General features: G+C 44.2%; 1 protein-coding gene across 1 annotated transcript in view; it reads left to right on the top strand.

Annotated features, from left to right (window-relative positions):
• MRPS28 (mitochondrial ribosomal protein S28) overlaps positions 1-12,935 on the top strand; it is a 208,956-nt gene extending 196,021 nt beyond the window's left edge. The window contains exons 3-5 of the transcript XR_002151861.3: positions 7,792-8,073; positions 10,997-11,167; positions 12,790-12,935. The gene's annotated coding sequence lies outside the window, so the exon portion shown is untranslated. The remainder of the gene's footprint in view (positions 1-7,791; positions 8,074-10,996; positions 11,168-12,789) is intronic.
• Positions 12,936-13,850: the final 915 nt, after the last annotated feature.

The following is a 13,850-nucleotide window of genomic DNA, read 5'->3' as shown; positions in this document are numbered from 1 at the left end:
TCTAAATTTAAAAATGTTTTCAAAATATCTTCATTCTGCTTGAAATAAAACAAATTCATAGTCTTCTTCCTATTGCATGGGGTTATTTATAAGTTTCTCCTTGAGTTTGTAGGCTGACTAGGGTGGGAATGGTTAGAAAGTAGAAAGTCTCTCCTACATATGTTCAAGATCAAGTTACTTATGTTTAAAGATCAGGTTGTAATGTGTGGACTTGCAGACCGAAATACGCGGTGCACTTTCCAAACTTCCTTTTAGTCTTTTGACTTATTTAAGAGCTGTGTGGTATGCAAATGATAGTAATTAGACAACATCAGCATACATGCAGTTAATAGCATGATTCATATTTATGAAGTACTGATTTTATATGAATACCAGAAATATAAACTGATCATACTGTTCAAATTTTGAATTGAGCAAACAGACAAAAGGGCTAGGAAGGGAGTTTATTTTATAACAGTGAACCAAATTTATTATCATTTCTCATGATTTAACATGTGAAGGTTAACTAAGGTGTATAACTTTTATGGTATTTCTTTATGTAGAAAGAAATGACATGCTTTCATGTGATTAGGGACTAAAGGTGCTCATTTCTTCCTATAGCCTAGAAAAGGGAGTTTTGTAGCCCAGATAAGAGAGAGGTAGGGAGGGGCACCTGGCTGACTCACTTGGTAGACTGTGTGACTCTTTTTCTAATCTTGAGGTTGTGAGAGCTGAAGAGGGTCTTTAAGGGACCTGCCTAGGAATACACAGTGTCTTAGTGACAGGGTGAGACCAAAATTCTGGATTAGTCAAAATTTCTGACTCCTTGATCGGGACTTGATACTGTGATAAGAAGGAGCTGCTTTTTTTTTTTTTTTTTTTTTCCATTACAGTTTTATTTTTTTTTTTTTAGATATGAAATTTATTGTCAAATTGGTTTCCATACAACACCCAGTGCTCATCCCAACAGGTACCCTCCTCAATGCCCGTTACCCACTTTCCCCACCCTCCCACCCCCCATCAACCCTCAGTTTATTCTCAGTTTTTAAGAGTCTCTTATGGTTTGGCTCCCTCCCTCTCTAACTTTTAAGAAGGAGCTTCTTTTGAGAGGAGAAATGCTCTTTTTTTTTTTTTTTGTAAATTTACCTAAGACTTATTCCCTACAAGCATTTACTATCCTCTCCCCTATACTTTGAGCAATGTAGCAAAACAGTATCTTGAATGAAAATGTATTGAATATAAGAAAGAACATTTTATTTCTCCTCTAACCCAATATTAAAGATGGAATTTTAAAGATTTTTTTTTCTTGGTCAGATGTATTTTTCTATGAAGAATATTTATTAAATTGAGATAAGGTTTCCATTTACTGTTGACATCTGGTACATCTTCTTATTTGTGTGTTACCGTTAGCACATTTGTACATTGTGTCTGTTAGCTTAGGCATGGGATTCTCCAGTGTAATACGTGAGGTTGTCAATGCAACATGTCAGGCATCACGCTGAAGAAAGGAGATTTTATTTTATTTTATTTTATTTTATTTTTTTCAACGTTTTTATTTATTTTTGGGACAGAGAGAGACAGAGCATGAATGGGGGAGGGGCAGAGAGAGAGGGAGACACAGAATCAGAAACAGGCTCCAGGCTCTGAGCCATCAGCCCAGAGCCCGACGCGGGGCTCGAACTCACGGACCGCGAGATCGTGACCTGGCTGAAGTCGGACGCTTAACCGACTGCGACTGCGCCACCCAGGCGCCCCAAGGAGATGAGATTTTATTTTATTTATTTTATTTTTTTTTTAAATTTTTCTTTTTTCAACGTTTATTTATTTTTGGGACAGAGAGAGACAGAGCATGAACGGGGGAAGGGCAGAGAGAGAGGGAGACACAGAATCGGAAGCAGGCTCCAGGCTCTGAGCCATCAGCCCAGAGCCTGACGCGGGGCTGGAACTCACGGACCGCGAGATCGTGACCTGGCTGAAGTCGGACGCTTAACCGACTGCGCCACCCAGGCGCCCCAGGAGATGAGATTTTAAACAAATGCATCAGTTAATTTGTTTGAAGCATTGTTGTCTTTCCCTATATTCATCCTGGGAGAACACACTCCTGTTTACATTGTCCTGCTCAGGACAGTTTCAGAATTCCCCCTGTATTTGTCCTCAAGTAGTCGGTGAGTACTCTCCAACGAGTCTCTTTTTTTTTTTTTTTTTTTTAATGTCATTTTGTTTTTGACCAAAAGTACAATTCTCGGTTTGGTCAACGACCTCATCAACCAAGCAATGCTTAAAAGATTTTTGATTATTTCTAAAAACATGAAACCCACCAAGATCAAACCTACAGAGAAAGCACAATAACGTGGTACAGCTGAGGAGGTCGGAAAGTACAGAGAGAAGGTGACAAATACCGTGGGTAACCGCGGCACCCAGCGATAAACCCGGCCTTCCAGGAAAGACTGTCTTGACCGTATGAGTTCTGATGTCTGTGAGGAGCAGTGCACCCCCTTCACACCTGTACCATTGGCGCCTGCCATGTATTCTCAGCATGATCTATTTAAGCACTGCAGCAGATCAAATTCCTGCCTGTGCTTCGTTTGCCTGTAAGTCTCACTTTTAAATATCTATGTGAAATAGTACAAGAGAAATATGTAGTGAGGAATTAACAGGGGATATTGAAATGGGATATTTTTTAGTCTTAGAAACTCTCCTGTTTTTATTACACCATCACTTCCTTCCTTCCTGTCCTCACTTCCCTAGCCCGCGGCCCTTGCTCAATGCCTCAGTTTCTCCTCTAAGTACTCAGTTCCCTGGTCTTTGGCTTTGCCTCCCACTGCCCTGCACTGTTCCCCCCACCGACCCTTCTGCCCTCTCTCCCAGTGGCGTGTTTTACTTACTGTATTAGTGTGCGAGGGCTGCTATAACAAATACCGCAGACTGGGTGGCTTAGACAACAGAAATTTATTTTCTCACCGTTCTGGAGGCCAGAAGTCTGAGAGCAAGCTGCTGGCAGGGCTGGTTTTTCTCTGAGGCCTCTCTCCTTGGCTTGCAGATGGCCACCTTCTCTGTGTCTTCACATGGTCTTCTCTCTGTACCTGTCTGTGTCCTAATCTCCTCTTCTTATTTTTTAAAATTAGTTTTTAATGTTTATTTATTTTTGAGAGAGAGAGAGAGAGCACCAGTGGGGGAGGAGCAGAGAGAGAGGGAGACACAGAATCCGAAGCAGGCTCCAGGCTCCAAGATGTCGGCACAGAGCCTGACACGGGGCTTCAACCCACGAACCATAAGATCATGATCTGAGATGAGGTTGGACGCTTAACCGACTGAGCCACCCAGGCGCCCCTAATCTCCTCATCTTATAAGGACACCAGACATATTGGAGTAGGGCCATCCTAATGACTTCATTTTAACTTAATTACCTGATTAAAGGCCCTCCCTCCAAATGCAGTCACTTTCTGAGATCCTGGGAGTTAGGACTTCAACCATATGAATTTTGAAGGGGCCACAACTCACCCCATAACACTTATCTTTGATTCACCCAAAGGCGACACGGGGCCTGTCGCATTTGTGTCATTGGTTAAACAACTTGGGAAGAAACCAGGGAAGGGGACGTGTGGCAGGATGCAGAGAAAAACAATCCTCACGACCTGTTTCTGATAGCATCTTGGGGAAATGGTGGAGAAAGCAAGGAAGGTTAGTCATCACCTCTAATGTTTTCCTTTCAATAACATGTCCTCACACCACAGGATTATGTCACTGGAGTTGGGTTTCTTTCTCCTGGTAAAATGATACCCCTGGGAAGGATGACATAATAGAACGACAAATTGGAGAAAGACAGATTCTGCTTTTGTTACTCACTACTGTGAAAACTCTGCGGCCTGGCACGCAGTAAATACATGTTGGGTGTTGTTGGTTTTATTAGTCTTATGATTATCATCATCGACTCTAAGCTCTATGAAGACAGGGACACTTCGTATCTTGTCCATGGCTATACTCCCTGGCCTCACATGGTGCTTAACGAAAAGTAGAAGCTTAATATATTTGTTCAATAAATGAAGACAGTTAACCTCAGAGGCTCTCTTTTCCCATCTCTGAGAAGAACTAATATTTATTGAGCACTTACTATGTGTGAAGCTTGTGGACCTGGTTTACATGGATGATTTTATTTTCCTCCTCACACCAATCATTTGAGGTAGGTACTGCTTTTATCTGCATTTTTCAGATGAGGAAACTGGGGCATAGAGAGTTCAGTAACTAGTTAAGGCCACACAGCTAACAAACAGCAGAGTTCAGGTTCTGTTGGACTCAAACCTGCAGTACTAATGGGTGTGCTATAGTGCCTCCCTCATGTCCTTAAAGAAGGCGCAAAATGGCAGCTTCGTGGGCACCTTGGGAGGATTGAACTGAAATTTGTAAAGTGCCTAGTATGTCTTAGGAGCTCGATAAATATCACACCCTGCCACCTCACTCCATTTACCTTGCTGTCCAAACAGAACTTGTCTTGTAACCAACAACTCCTCCCAGATCCTCGATTTACCCAAACATCCTGTATCCACTGCTCCCTTTCTCCACCCCCCTTCATAGCAGAGCTACTCTGGACTCAAGAGAGGTCTCTACTTTGTCTTGAAGCCACTCAAGTCAGGCAGGAGCCTCTCCTGTCTTCTGAAACTGCTCTTAGCAAGATGACCAAATACATCAGATGAACTAATCCAACAGCCTCTTTGTCTCACTTTCCCAGCCTCTTAGCATCATTCAACAGAGCTAATGACTCTCCTTAAAACACCCTTTTCTCGGAGCTTCCTGGCTTTTGTTTGAATCCCTTGAATGCTCCTTCTCCGTCCCCTTTGCTGGCATGCTCACCTCCATTCTGCATCTAAATGTTGACATACCCCAGGCTGAAACTTCCTTCTTTATCTGCATTCTCTGGCCAGGAAAGCACGTCCATAGCCGTGATTAAATGTCATTTGTATGCAGGTGGTTCCAAACTTCTGACTCCAGACTTGACTTTTCCCTGGAGTTTCAGATTCATGGATCTGGCTTCCATACAACATTGCTCCTTGCAATTCAATTCTGATGGACATCTCTAACTTAATATGTACACAGTCCTCCATATGCACTCCAATTCCCTTTCCCTGCCTAGATCTTTCACATTCTTTCCTACATAAGTAATGGCTCCATCCATTGTTCAGGATAAAAATCTGTGAGTTGTCCTTAATTCCTTATTTTCTCTTATCCTACTTTGAATCCAGCAGTAAGTCTTGTGGAAGGCTTTCCCTCCAAAGTGTATCTCAAACCCATCTATCTCAAATCTCTTTGAAATTAAAAGTTTTGACATGACTTCTGAGGGTCTCCGTGGTCTAGCTCCTGCATGCCTCTAAGACCTCCAGTATGGCCACCGTCCCCTTTGTTGTGATGCTCCAGGCACATTGAAATCTAGTCCTTGAACACAGCAGACTTATTTCTGTCTCAGGGCATTTGCACTTGCTCTTCTTTCTGCCTAGGTTTCTTTCTCCCAGATTTCCACATGACTGTCTCGTTCTTATCATTCAGGTCTCAACTAAAATATCTTCTCAGAGAAGATTTCCATGAGCACCTTGGTTAGAATATCTTCCCACCCACAACCTCATGTCCATCTATCAATTAGGAAAGTGTTTGGCTATGAATAAGAATAAACCTGGTATAGGCCTAAACCGATAAGTCTCTGTCTCACGTATTAAGACATCCATGGTAGTTAGGTCAAGGTTGTTCAAGGTTCAATGATGCTATCAGGGACTCAGACTCTTCCTCACTTTCTATTCTGCCATCTTTAACATCTTGACTTTATTCCTTGCGATTATCATTTCAAGGTCACAAGACAGCTGCTGTACCTCTAGGCATTATGTCTAGGTCCCAAACAAGAAGGAGGGAGAGTTCAAAGCATCAAAGTCTTTCCTTATGTGGCTCTGCATTTTATTGGGCAGGGAGGGCCTCCTCAGGGTGTTCAACTTGGACTCATGGCCTTGGGTCACACTATCCCTAGCAGTAAGGGATGCTGGGACATAAGCATTTTATCTTCCCAGCACATATAGTAGAGAATGCAAGGGAGATGGGGGGTGTAAATGATCTGGGGCAGCTAAGACCAGGCACCTTTTATGCCATCTTGCCCTGTTTACTTTTTTTTTGTAGAACTTATGATTATCTGAAATTACCTTGCTATTTATCTGTTTTCTTACTTATGGTATGCTCTTATGTAGAGTAAGCTACACAATGGTGTAACATTTGGATGACAATGGATAACAATGGTGACCTTGTTATCTTTTGTTTAGGACCATGACGAGAAGCAACTCTAACACACAGTAGGCAGTCAATAACTAGTGGTTGATTGTTGAATAAGCCATCAAAAAATAGCTGAGATTTGCCTTTGTTACAAATGCATTTCTTTTGTGGATAAAACACTCACACAGTAGTAGATCATTAAAGTTTAATTGTAAGCGTCCTGTGCAAATTGACTGGCATGCTGTTGAGACATTGTGGAGTGAACTATTCTGATCTGAGGAGTAACACTGGGTCTGTTCGCAGCAGCTGTATTGGTAGGATTGGTGGTATCTTCTGTTAGTTCCACACCCTCAAAGCTGCCTTTGTGATAGCGCAACTGGCAGAATGTCCACGGGTTGGAGAAAAGCTAAGTGTCCTCCCACAGGATTTAGCCACTGGCTTTGTCATCTGGATTTGTGATCTAATTCGCTGAACTTCCTGGCCACACACAAGCTCCAGAATATTATGTAAAATATGAATGGCAGATACACAGGCTTGGTCAAGCTCACGATAAGTTTCTATGCCAGCCCAAGTTCCTATTTAAAAGAAGAGATTTAGTGGTGGTTCTCAAGTTCAAGGTTGAACATGGTCACTGGAGTCTAGGTGTGCCTAGTAATGGCTGATGGGCTAATGGAGCGGTTCCTCTTGTCAGGGTGCACTGAATAGCCTCATGGGAATCCCTTACCCTAGAGAAGAGTTGGGCTCACAAGTTCAGTCTCAGTGCTCTGCAGAGAGAAGGGATACTGAAGACTGCCCCTTGCCTTTAGATGAGCTGTTCATGGACTCGTATGTGAATCCAGGGGAAAATAAGGAGCTGTAAGTAAATATGGGAAGGAGTCTTTTGATCACAAATCCTCCAAATATACAGCACGAAGCTATATTGCTGTGGGAGGTGTTCCTCCCCCTTCTTTGTGGCTCATAGCCATGGCTCTGGTGCATGGACGGTGTCACAGAACACAGAACCCATTCAGCTTGTTGAGGTTTCTAGTGTGGTGGCCACACCTACAGCAACTAATTCCTGAGCATACTAAAGACATCTTTGGGAACTCTCAGAAAGAAGCAGGAGAGCCCTGGTAGGGATGGAGATACTGTGATGGTGGGTAGGAGTGAGATGTCTGTTTCATAATTTGTAATAGGAACTCTTATTTTATTTGTTGTTTTTGTTTTGTTTTATTTTATCCTATGAACTCATTTTAAACATTAGTCCCAGCCCCCACTTTAGCCTAATGAAGCCCAGGGAAAATGGACTACATACATTTATTGAACAAATATTAACTGCCAGGTAATGTACTAGATGTTGAAGTGCAGGGAACAAAATAGATAAAGTCCCTACTTTCATAGAGCTTCTTACCTTGTAGAGGGAGAGATGGAGAATAAACAGACTTCAATAATGGGATTGATGAAAGGGCTAAAAGGTGGATATAAAAAGAAAAATTAATTTAGAATATGGGCCGGAGACTCAAAGGAGAGGTTTAGGGAAAATTACTCTTGGGGGAAGATGCTAACTATTCTCCATCTCCATCTCCACAGCTTCAAAGTCATCACCAGCGTCACCATGAGCCAAAACAGACCTCCTGAGGCCAACCCTTTTTGTCCCTTTCCTGTGCACCATGAGTCCCATTGCCTTCATCACCCAAGTGACAGCCTGGCCTTGTGATTTATGAGCATGGTGTCTCTGTGGCTGGGCTCTGAGCGTCTGCACCCGGGGTTTCTGGGAGCCTCGTGCAACGGTGAGCCCACTGCAGGGGCTTGAAAAGTATCTGTTGACCATCTGACAGGGTGAATGAATGACGTGGAGTCACGTTGCAACAGGTGAGCTTTAGGTCAGACATAAATGCTTCTTGTCAGGCTCATGAAATGCTAAAACAGCTGTGAGTGCAGCTCGTGGTTCACACCATGTCAGGCTTCAGCTCAGGGAGGATTAACCCATTGGCTGCAGCAAAGTTACTGCCAGTGGATCTGTTTCAGCCACCGCACATCCTGGAGGGCCATCGGGTCAGTCAGGCTATGGCCACAGAGGGCCTTTGTAAATATGCAGAGTCCTAGCAGCCTAAAAGCGGTGGGTGCCACGATGCATGGGACTCTCAAGAATCTCAGGCCAAATCCTAAAAACATTCTACCATTTGCTACCTTGACCAGAAAAAGAAAAAATGTGTGTGTGTGTGTGTGTGTGTGTGTGTGTGTGTGTGTAATAAGTTTGTTAAGTTCTGCAAAATGTGTGGAATTTTGTGAATGACACTTATTTACCCAGGCTACTCCCATCTTAAAAAGCAAAATATGTCTTGGAATTACCTCTTCAAGGCAGGAAAAATCCCAACCAGGTAGGACTGATAGTTTTGGGGAATATGAATACAAGAGAATGAGAAGTGAAGCACACTGTTTATTCCCCAGCACTGAAAAAAAAAAAACAGATTTGAAAATAGCAAAATGGGAAAAGGGAGGAATCAGTAATAAAGAGATACGAACACAGAGAACAGATTGGTGGTTTCCAGAAATGAGAGGTTAGAGGAGAGTGGGCAAAAGGGGTTAAAAAGTACAAACTTCCAGTTACAAAACAAATAAGTCCTGGGGATACGATGTACAGAATAGGGGATACAGTTAATAATACTCTATTGTATCCTGGAAAATTGCTAAGACAGTAAATCTTAAAAGTTCTCATCATAAGCAAAAAAAAATTTTTTTTAATTGTTTAATGTTTTTTAATGTTCATTGATTTTTGAGAGAGTTTATTTTTGAGAGAGAGAGTGAGAGAGAGACAGAGCATAAGTAGGGGAGGGGCAGAGAGAGAGGGAGGCACAGAATCTGAAGCAGGCTCCAGGCTTTGAGCCGCCAGCACAGAGCCCAAAGCGGGGCTCAAACCCATGAACTGCAAGACCATGACCTGAGCCAAAGTCAGACACTTAACCGACTGAGCTACCCAGGTGCCCCTAAACAAAACAATTTTGTAACGATGTTAACTATACTTATTGTGGCGATCATTTTGTAATGCATACAAATACCGAATCATTATGTTGTACACCTGAAACTAATATCATGTTATGTGCCAATTATATCTTCATTCAAAAATAGTAATGAGAGGGGCGCCTGGGTGGCTCAGTCGGTTAAGCGTCCGACTTCAGCTCAGGTCATGATCTCGCGGTTTGTGACTTCGAGCCCCGTGTTGGGCTCTGTGCGGACAGCTCGGAGCCTGGAGCCTGCTTCGGATTCTGTGTCTCCCTCTCTCTCTGCCCCTCCCCTGCTCACGCTCTGTCTCTCTCTGTCTCAAAAATAAATAAAAACATTAAAAAAAAATAGTAATGAGAGCATAACTTGCCCATCGTCTGTCCACTTCGACCGGCATTCTCAGTAGAAATTCATTCTACGTTACGACCCAACCCACAATAACGATGTACCACCTATCCACCTACCTACCGGAAGGACAAGTGTCACGAAACACTACTTAACCTTAGTATGTGCAATGCACTCTGATATTTTCTACTACATTCTTTTTCGTCTCTTTAAGAAACGTTGCTCATAACCTGTGAAGTTGTGTGGCTTTGGCCATTAGTTTTGAAACCACAGCCCCAGGTAGCTTTTGACTGAGTGAATTACGTGGTGCGCTGGGGTTGAAACCGTACCCTGCAGTGGGGGTGGCTGGAGCACATCAGGGCCCGGCGTCCTGCAGAGAATATTGATGTCCTTCCTGTCTCAGGGCTGCTCCAGGCAGGCTTAGCCTGTGGACCCTGTGCTCCAGAATCATATCAGGTGAGGGGGCAGGAGATGGGGTGTGAAGTCAAGCCTCTCCGCCTAATGAGCTGCTGGCGTCCCCACCCATCACACAGAAGTTCAGTAGAGCTCAGCGATTCGGACTCTGTGGCAGAATGGAATTTGTTAGAATTTAGTTAGGGGTGATTACAATTGCCTATCTGAGAAATGTGAATTTAATCAAGTGATGTTTTCGAGTCCGGCCCATAAAAATAGACAGAAAAAGTCCATTGTACCTTAAAATGCTAATAGAAGTCTCCCCCACCCCAGCTGCTGCTCTTAGCTTCCTTTTGTCAGACAGACAATCTGGGTCAAAAGAATTTATTTGGAGTGCCATTTTGTTGGTTGCTTAGAGAGGCAACAGTTGGCCTCAGGCTAGCAGGAAGGAGCCCATGGCACCTCCTCACGAGGCTGGGCAGGCCCGGAGGCCTGCTAACTGGAAGAACTGTCTGTTGTCAGTATGTTATTAGATGGCGTTGTGCTGAGAAAAATGAATGTTTTTAGCGTTAGTTGCTAGTGTTCTTAAGTAAGAGATGTCCTTAAGGTTCATGAATGAAGAAATGGGAAATCCGGATCCCTCGCTATTCAGGAAGCTTAAACCTGAATGGGAGGGTTCCTCTGTGGCTCTGGGACTGGGGCAGGCACGAGGGCTTTCTATTCACTGATACATGTCTAGAGCCTAGAGGGGTCTGGCATATTGTAGATGCTTGAAAAGTAGTTGTGGGACCAACAAATGACAAGCGACATGCGGGAGAAGATCCCTTGCTGGGGGGCCTGTGCCTTGAAGTTTTTCCTGTATGTGGCTGCAGGGCGGTTGACAAGTGCCAGCGAGTCCGCTGTCCTCCTCCACTGTGATTTTCCTCAGAGATGGCGTCAGCTTCTCAGTCGCTAGCTTTGTGCATGCACTCCTTTGCCGTGTGGCAGTCAGGACTGGCGGCTCAGGCAAGGGGTGAACTCCTGCTCTGCCCCTTTCTTTCCGCCTCTGGTGTAGATCCTGCTATGGAATCACCTGGAGATCTCCAACTAAGAGCACAGAAGACGGGCGAGCAACTCAGCCCCTTGAAGGCACAGCATTCAGCAAAGGCACCCCTTGGGGAAGGAAAGCGGGGGCAGCAACACCTGGCGTATGATCACGATGAGGCCTTGGAGAAATCCCAAAGAGGTCTGCTCTCAGTTACACGGTTATTTGGTTGGGTTTTACTTCTTGTTCATCTAGCCATCCGCCAACGCTTCATGAGTAGCTTTTAACATTTAACAAATGAGAAAACTGGAATAGGGAAGAGTTTAGAATTCGAGATTATTACTTACATTTTTGGAGAGTTCAAAACATTTCCTTTTGTGCAATCTTATTTAATCATAATAATAATCCTATAAGATGGTGCTCTTAAAGACTACTATTAGTTTGGTTGAGTTAGAAAAAGGCTGAGAGAGGCTAGAATTTCAATATTGTCCTGCCTCTGTTCCTAGATATATATATGCTGAAGCCAAGTGACGGCGAATTCAAAGCCTCTGTTAGCACAAGGCTTTTGCCTCTGAATACCGGTGCGTCCCCCCGGGAGCCAGGCTGGACTGCTGGGAGGGCTCCTTGTGACCAGGCAGAAACAGCAATGCCATAAGTAGGCCAAGGCTCTTTCTCAGTGCTTGCCAGCAAGCTGCACTTAATTCTCAGCCCTCTGTTCTCCTGCTCTGAGTCCAAGGAGAGAATGGTCCAAGAAAATGGGAGATAAGCAAAGGAGAGGAAAAGGAGACTCCTTTTAAGCCTAGAGCCGACTTGGCCCTTTTCATCTCCTCAGAGCAGAACAGCTCCAAGAATCCAAGAAGCTTGAGTAGCCTGGGGCAGCCCTGAGTCTCTGGCCCTGAAGGGTTTGCAATTGAAAAAGATCAGTATTCTTCGGAGAGTGAGACTGTCTTTACTGCTCAGCACTCGGCCCAGGGATAGGTCCTTGATTCATCCCTATCTGCCCTCATCTTCCTTGGGGAATAGATGGGAAGGGATAAAGGAAGAGAAGATGGTAGACGAGAGCCTCCTAATGGGATAAGAATCATTCCCGTCCTATAGCTGAGATACTAAGACTCAGAGGTTAAGTGGCCTCTCCTCCACCACCCAGCCGGACAGAGCTAGACCCATTTCAAGAATTCATCCACTGAAGGCTTCTGTTTGATGCTCAGGGCCGCACCTGGTCCCATGCCACTCTTCCCGCTGAGACCGCACACACCCAGCATGCTGTGCACACTGGGCCGCTGCCACTCAGGAGCTATGAAATGCAGTGGAGGGAAGTGTGATTATAGTTCCTTTACACAGAGGAGTTAAAAAGCACTGAAATACGAAGAAAGATTTTTTTTTAAGTTTTTTAATGTTTATTTATTTTTGAGAGAGACAGAGACAGAGTGCAAGCAGGGGAGGGGCAGAGAGAGAGGGAGACACAGAATCCGAAACAAGCTCCAGGCTCTGAGTTGTCAGCACAGAGCCGGACACCGGGCTTGAACCCACGGACCGTGAGATCATGACCTGAGCCGAAGTCAGATGCTTAAGCGACTGAGCCACCCTGACACCCCTGAAATATGAAAAAAGATTTAAAGGAGCTAAATAAATGGAACTGGGCTACTTGATAATTACGAGGGATGTAATAGCAGGCTGCACATTTCTGAAGGCTAGAAACATCTGAAGTGACGAGCTATCTAGTGTGGAATATGATTAAGGAATGAAGAGCATGAAGTGGAAACATAAGTCAGATAACGGGACAATAACTAACAACTGTCTTTTCCTTTGTCTCCCTTCTGCAGGGGCAAGAGGAAGAAACAGACTTCAGGGACCTGACAACTTTAGGAGTTGTTTTTCCAAAACAAGCATTCATTGCTATAGAATGACATAGGATAAATGAAGGTTTCAGTCCCAGATGAATTTCCTAGCCCATTTTATTTTATTCTATTTTTTATTAAAATTTTTTTTCAATGTTTATTTATTTTTGAGAGAGAGAGAGCACAGGCAGGGGAGGGGCAGAGAGAGAGGGAGACACAGAATCCGAAGCAGGCTCCAGGCTCTGAGCTGTCAGCACGGAGCCCGATGCAGGGCTGGAATCCAGGAACCCTGTCTTAAGGCCTATTCAAATGACCTGAGCTGAAGTCGGATGCTTAACCGACTGAGCCACCCAGGCGCCCCCTTAGCCCATTTTAAATAAATGTTGCACAAATGCATCTTCTTTCACATCTTCCCCTATGTCCACTGACAATGCTTTAATTCTTGCTCCATTAAGTCTCACTGGGCACGTTGCTGTGGCCTCTAGCTACCTCTCTGCTTCGAGATTCTCTAACCACTTTACCCTCTGCATGGCCACCACATGACCTTTCTAAACCACTTCCCAGAATAATACTTTAAAACCACATGAAGACTTTTATGAGTTAGCCCTCTTGATGTTGCAAATAATTAAAAAACCTGACTCAAGCTTTTTATTTTATTTTTTTATATTTTTATTATATCTACTTTTTAGGTTCACGTGACGGCAAGGTCTGGAGATGGAAGGACTGGCTACTGGATGGTTTAATCCTGAGGCCCAGTGATGTAATTCAGGACAGAGTTTCTTTGTGTCTGCCTGCTGCACCTCCCACAATGCCAGCTTCATCCTGTACCGGCGGGAGCTGGCTCCAGGCTTCAAGAAGAAGCCAACAGCTTGTAGGACTGTGCTGACTGCGTTCAAAGAGAGAGAGAGAGAGAGAGTGCTGTCTCAGGGTGCTGGGCAAGAATCTTGAGATTCACTGGATTGGACAGGGTTGAGTCACAGGCCCAACCTCGAACCCATCTTTGTGGCCAGGGGAATGGAAAATGTTGTTTGGCTTAGGTAAATTAG

This window comes from Felis catus, chromosome F2 (assembly GCF_018350175.1).
Source record: "Felis catus isolate Fca126 chromosome F2, F.catus_Fca126_mat1.0, whole genome shotgun sequence".
NCBI classification, from domain to species: Eukaryota; Metazoa; Chordata; class Mammalia; order Carnivora; family Felidae; genus Felis; species Felis catus.
This window is presented reverse-complemented; position numbering and strand designations above follow the sequence as displayed.